A 15,283-nucleotide genomic window follows, 5' to 3' on the forward strand; every position below is an offset into this window, starting at 1 on the left:
TGCAATCCTTAGACCGCCTGGCTCTCCAGCTTTCAGACAGCAGATTGTGGGACTTCTCAGCCTCCATAATCATGTAAGCCACTATTTTATAGTGCCACTATTGTAGTAAATGCTCCCATCTCTGTCTTTAACCTGATACAATGACACTTTCTTATGGGAATGTTTCTAGAATGTGCCTTGACAGACAAAGCAGAGGCAAAAAGGTCATCTTGTTGCATTTGTTCAGGTAACAGGTGCACTGGATTTGACCAAATATTGTATTTTTCCACTTGAGTGTTTACTCTTGGAAGAGCCAACATATTCGTAAAATATATGAAAAATAATTGCATTTGTACTGAACAGGAACAGACTTTTTTTGAAATGGAAGGAAAACAGCACCCCCTTGCTCCCTTCTTCCTTTTCCTGAGCACTGATCGTGTACCAGGCACAAAAATATCATCGAGGTGGTAAGCGAAAGAGAAGAGGTCGCTGCCCTGGGAAAGCTTGTGTTCTGTGGGGCCCCCTGACACACCAACCAAGGGTCACACCAGTGCACGTATCTCTTACACTTGAAGAATGCAGCTGGGAAGAGGCAGGAGCTGAGAGAAAATAACAACTGGGCATGATTAGTGTGGAGCTGGTGGTTAAGGAAGGACGGATGAGGACGTTTTATTTGAGGTCAGTGGGTGGGGGAAAGGCCCCCCTACTGTTCACAGGAGCACTAAATACAAAGGGCAAGAAGGGCCTCTGGGTGTGGGTGAACCTGATCCTGACCTGATCCTGACTTGAACCCTAATTCTTACCCTTACCCTGACCTTGATACTGACCTTTACCTGACAGTAATGCTGATGCTGACAATGATTATAATCTAAAGCCTAACTCTGACCCAACCAAGCTCCCAGCCTGACTCTGACCCTGGTCCTGACCCTAACCCTAACATCCACTTTGATTCTGTCTCTCATTCTTGCGTTCTCCATGGGGGTAATATGCTCTCAAAGAGGCAAAGTGGATTCTTGCATGTGTATGTGTGTGTGTGTGTAAACTTGGACTCTTTATATACAAAACAAGTATTTATGTAGTATATAAATAGATATGCATGTATCCATGGTATAAAATTTCATGGAACAGGCAATCAGGAAAAAAAAGACACTTTAGAGGGTTGATAATGAAAAACAGAAAGCTGAGATTTATTCAATCGAACTCACACTAGCCCCTACCCTGATGCTGACCCTGATGCTGACCCTAGCCTTAACCCTGCCTCTGACCCAGCGTGCCTGAGCATAGAGAACCAGGGAAGATTGGAAAGAGCTAAAGTGGGAGAGAGGCAGCAGGGGGCAAATCATGCAGGGTGTTAGGAAACATAGGAAGAATTTTGGCATTTATTCTGAATTCCATGGATTGTCATTGAGCCCTATCTCTCCACCCTCTTTAAGGAGAATAAGTAATTTCTATGTTTTTAGCAATTATAGAGAAAAATTGCCACTATTGTAGTAAAATGAATATGTGAATGAATTAATTAATACATGCTCCATGCATATTTAATACATGCATATAATATCCATGCAGGTATATAGTCAGTTCTCCACATCCAAGTTTTTGCATCCTGTGATTCAACCAGCCAAGAATCGAAAATATATGAAAAAAATTGCATTTGTACTGAACAGGTACAGACTTTTTTCTTGTTATCATTCCCTAAGTAACATAGTACAATTATTTACATTGCATTAGATTATAAGTCATCTAGAGTTAACGTATACAGGAGGATGTGCACAGGTTATATGCAAATATTATTCCATTCCTTGAGCATCTGAGGGGTTTGGTATCCACAGGGAGTCCTGAACCCAATCCCTCACAGATACCAGGATGGGTATATACATAAATATGATCTTCCAACTCATGCCTTTATTAAGATGAAAGAACAACTGGAACTTGACAGAGAACAAATTACTCTGCAGCCAAAGCAATTAGAGCAGGTTTTACCTCTGGAAACACCATGCAGGCTTCACAAGGGACAGGCGAGTTCCTAAAGAAACACTTATCTGTTAAAAGAACCTGACATTAGATTGCAATCTTTGGAGCAAATAGCACATTTTTGCTTATTGCCAGCTAACACACTTCTGGAAATCTCCAAATGTTACTTTGCAGGGGGACTTGAGGACTGATAATAGGTCAGTTAACAAATGAAGAAAAGGTGGCTGGAAGCCTGTGTTAGTCAGTTTTTTCTTTTTGTTGTTGTGAACAAAAGACCTGACAATAACAACTTAGAGGAGGAAAAGTTTATTTGGCTTATGGTTTCAAAGGTTCAGTTCATGGTTGGATGACTCCATAGCTCTGGGCTCCAGGTGGGGCAGAACATCATGGTGGAAGGATGTGGTGGAGGAAAGCAACTCAGGATGTGGCAACCAGAAAGGGGGTGGGGGGGGAGAGAGAGAGAGAGAGAGAGAGAGAGAGAGAGAGAGAGAGAGAGAGAGAGAGAGAGAGAGAGAAAGAAAGGCAGCTCTGTAGTGACCTAATTCCTCTAGCCATACCTTACCTGCCTATGGTTACCACCCAGTTAATCCATCAGTGGATTGATCCACAAATTATGTTATGTCTGTCATAATCTAATTATTTCACCTTGGAAAAATTTTTTGCATTGTCTCACACATAAGTTTTTTTGGGGACACCTCATATCTAAACCATAACAAAGTTCTAAGAAGCATGGGATACTCCTCAAATCTTCCCCACAGAGTGCTTGCAATAAATAATAGCAATGAGCAGGAAGCCTATGCAATAGCACAAGAATATGCTTATTATTAAATACCAAGGAAGAAATAAGCAAGATATAGAATTGTGTTAATTTAAAAATATTTATGTAAAAATATGGCTGGGAAAAATATGAGAAGCACTGACAACAAAATATTAATGATGGTCATTAATATTAGCAAAAGACAGTGGGACTTTAGGTAATTTGTTTGCTTATAAAAGCAAAAGTAGCTACACTTTATTGGGCATTTGGCATATGCCTTGCCTTACAATGCTGCTCCCATCTTATAACTCTGTCCTCTTCAAGTTCTTCTATCCAGCCAGGCAGACTTTGCCCAGAGAACTCACATCTCTTTTCACCATTCCTGGACTGGAATGTGAGACTTTTGCTTACATTCCCATTGGTTGGAACTCTGTCACATGGTTTAAATTAAACACAAAGGAGTCTGGGAAAAGTAGTCTTTCAATGGGCCCAGGGAGAGGATGCAGTGAGTTAAACACAGTGATGCTTTGGGTCAGTGTTCCTGGGAAGTGAGTTTAAACTCTAACCAGACACTGTGACTCTAGGGTTTGAAGGAAGTCATCTGAGGGCAACGTGTTATCACTGTTCATTCAGAAATGTCTGGTTTTACACCATAATTAGAATTTTTAGAGTAATACATATAAAATGGGATAATAATTTGAGTTTTTATTGTGGATATATATATATATATATATCATATAAGTTAGCATTTTTATCATTTTAAAGTGTACAATCCAGTGAAATTTAGTATGTTCATATGTCTTGCAACCATCCCGCTACTTCTAGAATTTTGACACCCCAAAAATGTCAGTCTATGTCTCTTATCAGTCTTCACAATTCTTCCCTTCCCCTATTTTCTGTCTCCACGGGTTTTCCTGTTCTGTATATTTCATATAAATGTAATAAAATATATATCACTCTTAGTGTTTGGTCTCTTATGATCAGTATATGTTTTCAATGGTCATCTATGTTATAGGAGAATGTATCAGTACTTTAGTCTTTTATTTTTGTCAAATAATAAGCAATTGTGTACCATTAATCAGATTATACCACATTTTGTTTATCCGTTAACCAGAAAATGGATATTTTTATTGTTTTTGCCCATTTTGGCCCATTTGAAAAGTGCTAATATAACTTTTTTTTTTGTTCTAATCAGTTATACTTGACAGTAGAATGCATTTTGACACATCATACATAAATGGAGTATAACTGCTCATTCTTCTGGTAGAATCACACTGGTTGTGTAATCATATGTGTACGTGGGGAAATAATGTCTGATTCATTCTACTATCCTTCCTATCTCCATACCCACTCCCCTCCCTTCACTCCTCTCTACCTAATCCTAAGTAACTCTATTTTCCCCTAGCCCCCCCTTATTGTGAATTAGCATCCACGTATCAGAGAAAACATTTGGCTTTGGTTTTTTGGGATTGGCTGATTTGCTTAGCTTGATATTCTCTAGCTCCATTCATTTACTTGCAAATGCCATAATTTCATTGTTCTTTAAGGCTGAGCAATATTCCATTGTGTATATATGTGATATATTCTTTATCCATTCATCTGTTGAAGGGCATCTAGGTTGGTTCTATAATTTGGCTATTGTGAATTGGCTGCTATAAACATTGATGTGGCTGTGTCACTGTAGTATGCTGATTTTAAGTCCTTTGGGTATAAACCAAGGAGTGGGATAGGTGATCAAATGGTGGTTCCATTCCAAGTTTTCTGAGGAATCTCCATACTACTTTCCTGAGTGGTTGTTTCAATTTGTAGTCCCACCAGCAATGTATGAGTGTACCTTCCCCCCACATCCTTGCCACTATTTATTGTTGCTTGTATTCTTGTGAGTCATTTAGACTGGAGTGAGATGAAATCTTAGGGTAGTTTTGGTTTGCATTTTTCTAATTACTAGAGATACTGGACATTTTTTTCATGTATTTGTTGATTGATTATATTTCTTCTTTTCTGTGAGGGGTCTGTTCAGTTCTTTTTGCCCATTTATTGATTGGGTTATTTGTGTGAGTGTGTGTGTGTGTGTGTGTGTGTGTCTTTGTTTCTTTGGTGTGAGGTTTTTTGAGTTCTTTGTTGGTCCTGGAGATGAATGCTCTACCTGAGGTGCATGTGGTAGAGATTTTTGACTGAGCTTTTGTTTGAACTCTTATTTTGTATTTCTCTAATGATCAATGACATGGAGCAGCTTTTCAGGTGCTTGTTGGTCATTTGTATACTTTCTAAGGAAAATATCTATTAAAATTATTTTCCCATTTAAAAATTGGGTTATTTGTCGTTATGAGTTAAGAGTTCTCTATATATTCTGGATTCCAGACCTTTACAGTTACATATTTTGCAGATATCTTCTCCCTAATTATGTGTGTGTGTGTGTGTGTGTGTGTGTGTTTTAAAAGAATTTCATTTCTGATCTCTTTTCCTGCCCCATTTAAGCTGCAGCAAAGACAGTCCACATGACTTATCAAGGGTGAGGTGGGATGGGGAGAAGGCTTGGAGCAGAGAACATAGTAAAATTCAAGGCTGAGTTAGTGTGCATTTGCAGGTCTTTAGCAAACACACTATAGTTAATAGGCTTGGCTTTCAATTGCAAAGGCCAGGAACTTGGGAGAGAAAATAATGTTTTGAATGCACAAGCCAGAGTCTGAAGAACTCAGAACCTAGACTTTGTGCAATGAAAAGGAAGACAGGAAGTCTGGAAAAGGGCATAGAAGCAGTTGTTCTTCCCTCTTCCCCAAGAGGGCAAGGATCCCTGTGGTGAACTGAACTGGGGTCTCCATGTAAAACCCTGGTTCCTCAGGTCTTTTGGTCTCTCAGAAGGGGCCAAGTGCTACACCCCACAGACTGGATTTTGGGAAAACTTAACAAAATAATAGAATTTCTCACATACTACCCAAACACAATGTGAACAATCTAGCTTTGTAGGATTATACCTTGAGAAGAGTTTCAGAAAGAAATCCTATGACCAACATGACCCTTTCAGGTAGAATCACAGTGTAGGTGGGGGTCTAGCAGAGGGCCCTAGGGCAGCACTGGACAGGATCACATGCTCTGCACATTGACGGGAAGCCAGAAACCATCCTGATGTTCCCTGGGGTCCAGAGGGGCATGGAAGGGGGTGAGATTGGACCACTTCTGTGGAGGAAAATCAGTGCTTGGATGAGGCAGGCATAGAGGAATCCTCACGGACCTGAGCCCAGAAGATCCCTGTGCTCAGGTTCTCCCCAGGGAGAAGAGAAGATGGGGAAGGTGAATAAAATCTCAAGGCAATTGGGTGGTAGATCTAGAGGAGGCTGTTTTAAGTAGATAAGAAAAAGTTTTATTTTCCTAATAAAAAAGGAGGCTGATTAGCCAAGCCAAGCCAATTATAGTCATTGTTCTTAGTTAGACTTTGTGTGCATCAGAATCACCTGGGGGCTGGCTAAGCCAGAGAGCTGGGTCCCACATCTAGCATTTCTAGTTCAGTAGGTCCCTGGTGAAGCCTAAGAATTTGCATTTTTAGCAAGTTCCCAGGGGATGCTGAGGCTGATGATTTGAGGACCACACTTGGATGACTAGTGCTCTATAGAGAATAAAGAATATTGAATGTTTACTTTTTACAAACTTGTAACTGTGAAAGAAATATTTAGGACACACTCTTGTAGTAAAAAAAAAAAAATCAGATCGCATCAATATGAGTGACTCTGCACTCCCTAGACCTGCTTCACCCGTCTTCACTGCGCCTGTTAGATGCAGCCTCTGGTAACAGTTCTTTTGTATTATTAAAGTCCTGTTCTGTGCACTTAGAAAGATGTATCTGTAAATACAAGTGTATGTCTGTGTTAAGTATCAGCTTCACGCTAACACAAGCTGATGATAGACTGTTCTGTAATCGGCTTATTTTCCTAACTCACTGACTTAAAAAACCTTTCCAAAAGATTGACATATAGATTGACTTCATGCTTTTTCACACAGCTCAGAATTCCTACTTTCTTTTATTTGCCTAAGAATTTGTAATGCAGTTTTATTTCTTTTGTAAGAGTAAAAATAGAACATTTAAAAGAGAAGTTGGAATAATAGAACACTGAAAACAGAAGTCAAAAGAGGAGTCATAATATTTGTTGAGACACTAATAAGTGCCAGCATTATGTAAATCTTTGAGCATTATCTTATTTAATTCTCTGTTTAATCCTGTGGAGTAGAGGTCACCACCGTACTTTACAGATGAGAAAACTGAGGCTCAGATGAAATAAGTAATTTGGGTCAGAATACTATAGGCAGTGGGTGGTAGAGACAGGGTTTGGATGTAGATTCAACTTCTTTCAGAGATTGTGCTTCTCATCACTCTGGTGCTTATAAGTGTTTATTGAAATCTATTCTTTTTTTTTTTCTTTTCTTTTTTTTAGTTGTAGATGGACACAATGCCTTTATTTTATTCATTTATTTTTATGAGGATCGAACCCAGTGCCTCTCTCATGCTAGGTGAGTGCTCTATCACTGAGTCACAACCCCAGCCCGAGGTCTATTCTTTATAAGACCTATAGAAGCCACAGAACCACATTCAATGATGATAGTCACAAGAGCCCCGTGTGGACTGTTAAATGATGATAAACTGGTTTAACAACCACAGGGGACAGAGTTTAAAAGATACCATAGGACCATGGGGAAATGACAGATAAGGACTCCAGGAGTGGCCAGACACCATTTGCTCAAGTTTCCAGGATGAGCTCTGTGAATTGGAGCAGTTAGTGCCACAGACTGCACATGCCTATAGATGCTCCCAGGACAGGGTCCTTAGCTCGACTTACCATGGTAAGAGCTAGCTCAATCTTTCTCGCTCTGTACCCCTTTCCTTGTGTGGGATGTTTAGATTTCCCATTCTTCTGCCTAGTCCATGCTGGACCTTGATGTTTTTCCTCAGTTATAACAGTTATGATACTTTTGGCTTGAAATAATATGACAGTTAAATCACACTAGCTTAAATGACAAAGTCTATTTGTTCATGTAACTAATTAGTTCAGAGATACTATACGTCAGCCATTATTTTAGCCAGATTTTTTACTGCTGCAACCAAAAGACCTGACAAGAATAAATAAAGGAGAAGTTTATTTGGGGCTCATGGTTTTGGAAGTCTCAGTCCATAGATGGCCAACTTAATTCCTTGGGCCTGAGGTGAGGTAGAACATCATGGCAGAAGGGTATTGGAGGAAATCAGCTGGGAACATGGCACCAGGAAGTGGGTGGGGGAGGAGGGGGTGCAGAACAGAGAGAGAGAGAGTGCTTTGTTCACCAAGAACAAATATATACCTGGAAATCATACTGTCAGGGACACAACTCCTCCAGGTACACCCAGTTAATTCCTACCAGTGGATTAATGCGCTGATTAGGTTAAGGCTGTTATAACCCAATCATTTCACTTTTTTGCACTGTCTCACACATGAGCTTTTGGGGGATACCTGTCTTCTAAACTATGGCAGGTATGGTTTGGTTAGGGTGTTGACTATGTTTCTTTGCGAGTTATCTGTGTTGGTTTTGCATTTTATGTCAATTTGGCAAGTTTGAACAGCATTTTGAAATTTCCTTTCCTGAATAATTCTTATTAGGATAGATCACAAAAGGCATTTTTTTTCAGGCAAGATTTAGGAGGTAGAAACAGAAGAGCAGCTACTATTTTTGGTTTTGACGCTTAGAAGCTCAAAGGTACGTGGAGTGGGGGTAGAGTGTTCAGTGTCCGGTTTCACAATCACATGGTTTATCACGGTTCATGAAGCTGTACCAGGATGTCTGAGTTCAGAGGAGTTTCCAGACTTGGTTTCATATTCCAGAATTGCAAAACTTCAAGCCTGGTGTTGAACCTGGGCCACCAGTCCAGTCATATTCTCTCTCTCTTTTTCGTAAATCATCTTTGGAAGCCTTTACTTTATTATTGTTATTTTTGGTGCAAATGGGCAAACTATCCCAATCAACTCAAAGATATTCTAATAATGTAGAATCTCATTCCTATGTTCTGATTCAGGATTTTAATCCCTTCTTTGCCAGGAGGAGCCTTGGTTCCTTCTTAGATTGACTCACTTTTCGTAAGACATTTCTGCATTCTTAGGACGGTTGGGAGTTGTCCTTTTCTGACAGGTAATGGTCCTTGTTACATCCTTCTCCAGGGTAAAGTGTTTCCTCCCACCTAATTTGCATCACCCAGAAGGCCCCCTAAGTGTTCCCAGAACTAAGAAGGCAGAGAGCTGAGGAGTATATTATTGGTTCACTTTGGTGGGGAAGAGTCCTCAGCTGCTCTTGTGAAAGAATTAAATTGCTGCCTTACCTAGCCACTCCTCGTACCTGAACTGACTCTGTGGGGGTCTATATGGAATGAACTCTCATTGCTCACTTTGTCGATGGCCATGGAGTTGCCCCTGGGATCTTAGACACAGCCTAGGGTGCATTTCCCCCATCCATGTGAATAAATGGAGTAAAGTTTATTTGACCCTGAAACTGCACACTTGCAGTGAGGTGGAACCCTATGGAGTTTCTGGAACTTACTTTGAATTTGTGTCCATGGTTTTATGCTCATGGATTTAACTTCTGGTGATCCAGAGATGATTATTATTGAAGTGGAACTTCAGGAGGTGGGTTCCTAGGAGTAAATCGGCCAGGACAATCCAAGGAGATCTGAGGAGCTCCATTCAGCTGACTGAGCATGTGCCGTGCTCAATGAACTCCCTGGTTATAGCAGAAACTGGAAGAAAGGAGCAGAGGCAGAGCTGATTTTGGCGTTAAGATGATCTGAGCAGATATGCTCACTGGGTGTTTTCCTCCTGTTGATGACAATGGCAACCTTATTACTAATCCCCTTACGTTTTTTGAAGTCTTATGTGCCAAGCGTTATGGATTTAAACTTCACAGTTGTTTGGTGACCTTGATTCTATTCTTATTCCCATTTTATAGATGAAGAAACTGAGGCTTAACCATTCGTGTAAAGCCACAAAGCTAACGTGTTGGAGTCAGATTTAAATTCAGGCAGTCTGACTCCAGACCACCCCTTCCTCCCAGTAATCAAGCTCTGGGGCCTCCCATGACACTCAGAAGATGCCCTACATGCACATGTGCATGTGTGTGCATGTGTGTGTGAACACAGGTGTGCAGAACTGGAGTTGCAGGGAAATTAGAGCATAAGTCAGAAGCAGAGAAGAAATATGATCTCTTTGCTGTGGGTGGTCACTGTGACTGCAGCCAGGCAAAGCGCCGGCCTGTTCTAGCTCATTTTTATGTTTTTATTTAGAAGCTTCAATACCAGAGCCGATGGCAGAAAATGTGCAGTAAAACGCGGGGAGGCCGCTGGGTAATGGTCCCTGTAAAGTGTTAATTGCCTATTGAGACTGCAGACTTTGTCGATGCTCGGGGATCTGAGCTATTGACAGGCCCTTATTTATTTCGGGCCCACAAAGTGGGCTCCTCCTTCGAACAGGCTTCCAATCAGTCACGCTTCCCTGGGCCCGCCAAGAAGCTCCAGTCGATAAGTCTGTTTGCTGCCTTAACCCTTTGAAGCTGGTGGAGTGGTCTGTGGGTCTGGTTTACATAGATACTTCAGCACAAGGGGACCTCCAGGCACAGTGGTCTTGAATGAAAGGCCCTGCAGATGACGTGGTGATTCTTGCTGTGTACCAAGCCAGGTGCCCCCTGTGTGTGATCTCTGATCCTTGATGCTTGGGGAGGTAGGAGGCATCCATTTGCAGGGATGGCTTAGGCCTAAAGAGGTTGAGTGATTTGCTTATCACAGTGGTTATACTGCAGCCTATGTGGGGGGGATAAACTGTGTCCCCTTTCACCCACCAAATCCATATGTTGAAACTCTAACCCTCAGGACCCAAAACTATGACTCTATTTGAAGACTGGGACTTCATAAGTGATTAAGTTAAAATGAAGTCTTTAGGTTGAGTCCTAATCCAATCTTCCTGGTGTCCTCATAGCAAGAGGAAATTTGGACAGAGAAATGTGCAGAGGGAAGACCTCACAAAGACTCAGGGAGAAGGCAGTCATCTTTAAGTCGGGAGGAAGGCATCAGAAGAAACAAGCCCTGCTCACATCTTAATCTTGGACTTCAAGCCTCCAGAATTTTGAGACAATAAATTTCAGTTGCCTAAGATACACAAATATGGAATATTTGTTATAGCAACCCTATTGGACAAATACACACCCAGGACTTTGGGTGTGGCTTTGAGTCTGTGCACAGGACCACGATGGGTTATGTGCACTCTGCTCTCTGCTCCTGTGGCTCCAGCTAGGATGTGAAACAAGAAGCAGATAATGCACTTTGTTGCAATAAATTTATTCTTAGATTGGGTCTAAATGATCTAATCCTCTATCAATACTAGGAAGAAAGAGGGATCTGGATTTGGGGATTATTATTATTATTATTATTATTTTTGGTACTGGGAATTGAACCCAGGGATGCTTGACCACTGAGCAACATCTCCAGTGATTTTTATTTTTCATTTTGAGATCTCAGTAAGTTGCTGAGGGCCTTTCTAATTTGCAGAGGCTGGCTTTGAACTTGTGATCCTCCTGCCTCAATTTCCTGAGCCACTAGGATCACATGCATTCCCACTGACCCTGGTTTGGGATTGGGGATTATAAGTGCAAATAGAAGTCATTGGCTGTTTCTAAGCAGAGACTGTGACTTGACTTCATTTTCATGTTGGAAAGAAAGGTTACTCTGGCTGCTGTGCATGGAGAATGGATGTTTGGATGCAGGAATGAAGCCCAGAGTCCCCAGGGGAGGGAGATGCTCTCCAGGCAAGAGAAACATGTGGTGACAACAGGAAGGGAAGAGGTGGTCAGATGTGAACAGATGTTGGAGGTGCAATTGGTAGAACTCATTGATGGACTGGGGATGGAGGTGACAGGGACTGAGTTGACAAGGATGATGCTCTGATTTCTGGCTCAAGTAAGCAGATTTTGAAGGAGCTTTTTACTAGGAGGGAAGTTGTGAAGAGGAGCCCACCGGGCGGCAGGCGTTTGCTTGCTGGCCTCTGGAATGGAAGCTCCAGGAGGGAGGCTCATGGACCGAAGGTTGTTTTAACATCATTCATTCCTCTCCCCATGACTCGGGCATATATGGTTTTTATATGAACCAAAAATGCAGTTTATCATTCTATATCAGAACCAGGCTGTTTTGTTAAGGGTGATATCTAAAATTGTTGATAACAAGCCTTGTTCTCCCCCATGTATGTTTTTCCAATTTATATTTGACCTTGGAGCTTCTACATAAGGTATACTTTTATCACGTAAAATATATTTAATGTGAGATTTAACATTTGACTCTGTTGAAGTCTACAATTCAGTGGCACTAAGAATGTTCACAGCGCTTTACAATCATTAGCACTCTCTAGTTCCAGATTTTTAAAAAATTTTTTCTTTTTAGATATACATGACCATAGAGTATATTTTGTCAATAGTATATGTACATGGAGTATAACTTATTCTATTCAGGACCCCATTCTTGTGGTTGAACATAACGTAGAGTTTCCCTAGTTGTGTATTCATATATGGACTTTAGGAAAGTTATGTTTGCTTCATCTTACTGTCCTCCCTATTTACTTCCAGAACCTTTAATCACATCAAAAAGAAATCCTGTACTCATTAAGCAGCTATGCCTCACTCCTGCCCTAACTCTCTGCTCTTGGCAACCTGTAACCTATTTTCTGTCTCTAGAGACATCTATTTTGGATATGTCAGACAAAGCAAAGTCATATAGTATGTGGCCTTTTGTATTTAGCTTCTTTCACTTAGCATAACGTTTTCGAGGCTCGTCAATGTGTACCAGCCACTGATACAAGTTATGGCGTGCCCCAGGGCTCCTTCCCTTGTGGGGCTGAAAACTACTCCATGTGTGAATGGAGCACATTTCGCCTGTTCATCACTTTTTGGACATTTGGGTTGTTTTTGCCTTTTGGATATTATGAATAGTGCTGCTATGAACATTTATTTACAAATTTTAATGTGAACACCTCTTTTCAATTATTTACTGTATATTGTAATGAATGGCTGGGTCATATGGTAATTCTGTGTTTGACTAATCAAAGAACCTATATATAAGACATAATGATGATAATATTGACTTTTATTTCAAAGAAGAGAAAGCAGAGGCCCAGAATATCTTAACTCCATCTATATATTACCAACTCTCAATTCCTTTAACTCTAGCTCAGATCTCCTCTGTGGACTTTAGCCTCATACATTTAAATGCTTAGTGGACATTTCCACCTGGATTTCTCAAGGTACCTCGAACTCAGCATCTCTGCAAAGAAATATACCACCTCCTTCTCTTCTTCCTTATAATAGCTTCATTTCCTATTTCCATCTTAGTGGACACACACATCATTCCAACAGCCATTAGCTGGCCATCATCTTTGGCCTCTGAAGGGATATACTGTCTCTTACTGTGTGATCATGGATAAGGCATCCATTTCTCTATTCTGTGGTTTTCTTGTTCAGAGAGTGGGAGGTAATCTTGTTGGAAATGAGTGTGAACATCAATGAGATGACCATCTCTCTCCTCCATATCCCTGTTCTTATCTCTATCTTTATCATCTCTATCTATCATCTTTATCTCTTCTCCTAAGATTTCTGGCACATACCATTTTTAATGTAGAACATTTTGGGGTCAGATGTGTTAGTGCCCCGTGGAGCTGGTGTTTCACGGAACATAGTCAAGGGGAATGGCCAAGTGAAGCAATCCTTTCCAAATGTGTTTTTGCAACTGGCTGCATCAGCATACCTCAGTTCTATGGACTCAAAATACCGAGGGAGAAAACCTAGGAATCGGCACGATTAGCAAATGCCCCGGGTGAATTTGATGCTTGGCCAAGTTTAGAAACCACTGCATTCAGCTAATTGCATTCTGTTATTAGTAAATGCCTTCAAAACATAGATTGTTAATTTCAATAATACATGAATTTCACCATTTCCCTCTCTACATTTAATAAGAGCATCAGTCCACAAACCTTCAGATTTTCTCACCACTTCTGTTGAACTTGGGCAGCCTTCCCTAACTGATTCCCTTTGGAATAGTTTTTTTTTTTTAAATCAAATAATGTTTTTCCTACCAGGGCTACCAAATTAAAAATGACTCAGACATATTATTGGTTACAAAGCTGGATGCTCTATTACCCCACCTTGTCCTTTGGAAAGTGTGGCTCATCCCCACCAGCCACTAATGCTGGAGGGAGACATTAACTAGTGTTCTGTGTACAAAACAGCTTGGAGAACATGGGGCTAGAACTGTGATCGGGTTCTTTTTCTGCAGGACTGCTCTGACCCTTGAATATGATAATGGGCATTGAATGTCCTAAAGTGCAAATGACCAGCGACTGCAAGTGACCCAGGCTGGACAGGGTTTCTGGGTGGTTGGCTTCTGACATCCTGATCTATTTTGTCAGGGGCAGAAGCAAAGCTTGGAGCAGCCTTCTTGAGGAATTGTGCTGAGGAAGGGGTCAACATGACCAAGTGGGTCCGTGTGTGGGAGGGGGCTGAGCAGCAAGATGTGGTCGTTGATGCTTGTCGGTCAATCTCCCTCTATGTCCTGACTGCCTGTCTCACCCTCACCTCTTTGCAGAGCTGCTTTGGTTACTGATGCTCTGGAGGCCTGCCAGACCTTCTCATGACCTGGGTATGGGCTGCCCCCATGGTACCTGTGGCCGTACCACATGCACATCCCAGCCACAGGACCCAGCACGTCCAGTCGTGTGTATATTATGAGTACTTTGGGATGGTCCCATGCCTTGTCCCACCCTCTCTCCTCCCCTCCTCACATAGCACAAGACACACGTTGTGTTGGTCATCATTTGTGGGCTCCATCAAGCAACTGTGACACTGTGTTTTTGCAGGAAAGGGAGAGGAGGCAAGCAGGCAATGATGGTAGCTTGAGACAAGGAGACTTGTAAGTTATCCAGGGCTGGAGGGAATCAGGAGAGGGCTGTAAGCCCCTGGGGCTGCACAGCTCATGGGTCTGCAGATTGCCACCACTAGAGAGCACAGTGCACCTAGGAACAGGGTCTGCCGAGTGCCTGGTGCTGGCCCAGCCCGGCTCTGCTCAGCACCCCACCCCTCCTGGCAGCACTGCGAGGGAAGGGGGGTTTGGATGAAGCTCAGCCTTGCCTCAGACACTTTGCAATCTTAGGCCTAATTAAAACACCACAGACGGTTTGAACCCCGCATTAAAATTTGATGAGGAATTGATCAGCCAAGCAAACAGGAAATTTAGCTGTGAGTGAAGGTAATGTTTGCTCAAATGTGTAATGAGGCCCATGGGGAATATTTGTGGGGACCTCAGTCATGTCTGAAGCTGTTCCTGCTCTTCAATTTCATCTTCCCTGGTGTGCCTTTCCTCTCAAAGCATCCCAGGATGCTTCCAGAGGGAACAGGAAGAAATGGTTTGGGTTCGATAAAAATTTCCTTTGAAACCCCATGGAACTCTAAATTCCTCAACAGTGTCCTGAAAATGTAGCACAGGAGTGGGTCAGACTTGGGTGGGAGTCCTGGTGTGCCGTTTGCTGACTGATG

Source organism: Marmota monax, unplaced genomic scaffold (genome assembly GCF_021218885.2).
Source record: "Marmota monax isolate L192 unplaced genomic scaffold, Marmota_monax_Labrador192_F-V1.1 WCK01_AAM20220418_F8-fsc00014, whole genome shotgun sequence".
In the NCBI taxonomy this organism is placed as follows: Eukaryota; Metazoa; Chordata; class Mammalia; order Rodentia; family Sciuridae; genus Marmota; species Marmota monax.